Genomic DNA, 4,409 nt, shown 5'->3' with positions numbered 1-4,409 from the left:
GCTCTAAGCGGCTGAGTCAACCTCAGCTTACGTCTGATTGGCTGCCTGCAGCCGCTTATCTGACCAATCGTCAGGCTGCGTTCAGGGATAACTACCGGTCATGGCCGCGCGCAGGTCCTCCTGTCAGATCCTGTAGCTACAGGTGCAAAACTGTCACCGCTGAGTCACGGCTGGTCCTTCTAAGTGCACATTTGTCATAACGCCAACTCATGAAGAAGACCCTGTGTTCATGAGCTGTAAATAAACAGCATGTGGCCCGAGTGATGTCTGTGGCAACAAAGCTTTTACAAACGTCAGACCACAAACCAACAAAAGAACATGGCATTAGAGAACAAGCAGTTCTAATGGCATGTTGGGAAAGAAGTGTGAATGTGTCTCATGTGTTACAGCTTATATATTAATTTATTTTGTCTTCTATAAACATGTACTACTAATTTTAATAAATTATATGTGCAGTGATGTTTTCAGTGAGTATGTTTGCTCCAGCACCCACCTACCCCTCACCATACATATCTACATATTCATATACACCCACATTCCTCTCTGCAAACACAAATGAATAAATGAACAACCAAAACAATCACCATCATAATCCTCTAGTGAATTTTAAAGCCCTTCTGTGTCCTCATACTTTGTAAAAAATAATGTTTTTTTTTAAGCAGTTCATGTTTGGACATTCAGCTCCACATCCAAACTGTTCCATAGCTTGACACCAAAAAATGATTCAGAAAATCTTTTGAGTGTTGCGCATTAAGCCAGAACTTTAAGATTTAGTTTAATCCCCTGTATCAAACAATAGTGTCTGAATGTTTCCCAGTAGTAGATTGTTTTCTGCCCTGAACAGAATTTGTGCTGTTTGAAATTCCACAAGATCAGCACATTTTAAATGTTTTTGACTTTAAGAATAATGAGTTAGTGTGATCCTGATATCCAACATTATGAAGTATAGAGAGGGATTGCAGTGAACTTTTAAATGCGTTGCCCCAAACCTCCACACAGCGTCTTAAATATGGTTGGTATGTGGAAACATGGGTGTTTGATGCTCTTAAAGAGGTTTTCAATCAGGGTATTCACCTGATCCCACAGTGGCACTGTTAGCAGTAATACCTGCAGCCTGCACAACAGGACCAAGGAATAACTTGAAAAGCTGAACTTTTCCTTTCCAATGTTTTTTTAGTCTTCAACCTTTGAAGAACGACCTTGATAATGACACTTTTACCAAGAAAGTGAAAATATTAGTCGTTCAGTCAGCCTGCATTCATTTTCCTGCCAGCAGACATGAGCCAGGAGCCTTAAATCCAGGCTGGATTAGTTTATCTCCCATCTTGGATCTCTGGTTCTGCTCATGGGGCCGTCTGAAAGGTGACCTGTCGGGTAGTTAGTGGAACAAATGTCTGACACACTCTACTTCTGATGAAGACTGAGGCATGTCAGTCATCAGCTCAGCCCAGTACAAACATTTAAGTTATGTGTCCACTTACTCATTAATTGAATAGGTTGAAGGTGTGCTGGACCTGTTTGGTAGAATCATGGATGACACTGTTGAATATTAATTCAAAATGGTTTTGTACTAAGCGTAAAGAAAGAGGAACAAGACGAGCCAGAATAAGAAAGAATAGCAGAACAGGTATCATTATCGTTAATTATGACAAAGCCTCTTCTCACAAGAGTTTTAAGCTTGTGTGAGACTTGATATCTTACATGAAATCTGAACTGAACAAAGCTATGTGTGAAAATTCCAGTCCGACTTAAGATAAAATAACATGAGGGAAACGTCTCGGTACGATCTGAGGACACACTGAAGTGCGTCTGTGCTGTTCCTTATTGCTGCTGCTGACACAGCATACAACAGGTTCTGAAGACAGCAGCTTGAGAAATGATCTGGGTCCTGACACTGTTTCCATTCATTGAAGGAGAGAAACAGCTGGGTTTCATGCAGTGACTAGATTTAAACAAACACTGAGATGTTTATCTGAATATATAAGAGATAAAAGACACAATGTTAAAGACATGCGCTCTGTTTGAATGCAGATCCTGTGAAACAATTTTATGTTCAACATTCAATGAATCATCAGACATATAATAAAAATATCATCCTGAATCTTGAATCTGTGTGCACACAAACAAATCATCACTCTCACAGTGCTCCACGTTAAGTATCTGCACTTGTGCCAAAGATCGAGTCACTCAACTCGCCTGACGGGTGTTTTCCAGGAAGTTGACTGATTGCCTTTCTCTCATGTTTAACAATCAGACTGTGTGTCGCGGCCGTGCAGTGAAATGATACATGCTTCCTGACGAGAGGCTTTTTTGGGAGCCAGAAGACAACGAGAGGTAAACAAACACAAATACAATTTTAAAATGTAACTGCTATAATGTGGTGCTAGTTTAAACATATTGCAGAGAATGCACAGGCAGAGACTGGATAGTCTTTATTTTTTTAAAAGAACATTTAAAACACTGAAATGATGAAAGCATGTGGAAACTTACGGAAGGGAACAAAGGACGACAGTGATTCTGATATTGTCTTTATAAATACTTTACATGTACGTCCTCTGACTGGATTTCTTGTTCAGTTGTTGACCTTTTAAACACTTTAGACACTGAATGTAGAATTCAAAAGGAAACCCAGTGTCTTGTGTTACCTCGCCGTGTGAAACAATCATGTCCTGGGAGAAACATCATGTACCCGAGGCAAGTGACACAAAGACTGTCTGCAATACGTGAAGCTGTTGAATTCATATCTGAAGATTTAAATAACTTCACATTAATAGTGATCTAAAGTGGACAGTGTGTCATCAGGAACTGGAAACATGAGAACTGTGTACGAGTCAGCTGATGTGTGAAAATGCTTGAACTCATTCCTGAGCCAGTTGACAGACATGGTATGAATTAGAGGCAGTTGTCGGCTTCAGTCTGGAAAAAAAAAGTGCTCTGTTTTACAAAGTGGCTTAAATTAATTTGGACTCGTCGACCGCAGAGTCCCGACAATGTCTGAGTGGTCATTAATAGGAGCGTCTACACAGCAGCTGTGCGAGGCGGCTCATAAAACACAGCGAGGTTCTAAAAAAGCTAAACAGGAAACACAGGAAGAAAAATGTGTAAGTGTTAAGAAGAGCACATTCACAAAAACAGCAAGTTTAATGTGCTCAGCCTAGAAATTATGTTAACTTACAATAAATCTCAAACAGTCATTTAACATTTTCAAGCAGTGCAATGTGAACTAGAAATAATCCTGGAACTTGATGGGGAGTTTACAAAGTGCCTCACAAGCAAAAGCAGGAATACTGACAGTAAACTAATGATTCTACAGTGACCACGTTTGTGTGCATTTAAAAAGAAATGCATGTGCAAAGAAACAGCATCATATAAACTCTGATAAACAGGACTGATAATCCATGCAGTCAGTGCTCTGCTGCTTTTCCTCAACCTATTGTCACTGTCAAGTTATGCAGAAACTTTTGCGTCCTGATTGGAGCTTTGACTTCAAATTGGTTTGACCGGAGGCAACATACCAATGCTGATTTACTCGTTAGTTCAAGATTTAAAACAGGGTTAAAGTTCAGGTTTGTCAATCATAGCTTATAGCTTGTAGCCTCGTGCTCACAGAGGAAATCTGTTTCCATTTTTCAGACTTTGTGAATTTTCACTGTTGAAAACATTCAAGCGCAAGAATTTAACTTTTACACGTGTAGATTATATTTCTGTTCACAAAAACTGTCTCAAACACACACAAAAATATTTCTACACCTGCAAAACTTCCTCACACATCTGCAAGTTATATCTGTGTGAACATGTTGTTTCACACATGCGTGAAATATTTAATATTTCTACAGCTACAAAAGATTTAACACACAAAATCGCAGACTTGAACAGCTCCTACACTGTTAGAGACAACATGGACAACATGTCTGAAGTAAAGCAGGAACCTGTGAGATGTAGAGATGTGACGTCTCCACATCTGATAGCAACGATTTAAACGAGGTGGAGACGAATAATGACAGAAGGAGAAGCCAGAGAAGAGTAGTCAGCAGTGTAATCAGGACATGATGAAGACATTCTCAGTGTGGTGAAGTAAAAGGACGCATGACTGAACCTTTTTATCCTCCTCATGTCACTAATACAGAATCACGCAAACACGCATCATGTGGTTCAATAAGGAAATCAAGTAATGCTGAACAGTTGTGACTAACAGAGTCGGCAGCGATTAATATCTTAATAATACTGATGAGAGGAAGTCTCCAGAGGAAGCTGCATGTCTTCTGATAAACTGCCTCCAGTGATGTCACTCAGGGGCTGAGTTGCATTGTGGGAAATGTCGGCCAGCGGATTTGAAAAGGAATAAGAATACTTAGATTAAAAAAGGGATATGTCTGGTTCTGTCCAACAGTCCTAGGTCTTTTCAAAAC

The sequence above is a fragment of the Acanthopagrus latus genome, chromosome 22, assembly GCF_904848185.1.
Source record: "Acanthopagrus latus isolate v.2019 chromosome 22, fAcaLat1.1, whole genome shotgun sequence".
Taxonomy (NCBI): Eukaryota; Metazoa; Chordata; class Actinopteri; order Spariformes; family Sparidae; genus Acanthopagrus; species Acanthopagrus latus.
The sequence above is the reverse complement of the archived record's forward strand: the minus strand, read 5'-3'. Positions refer to the sequence as shown.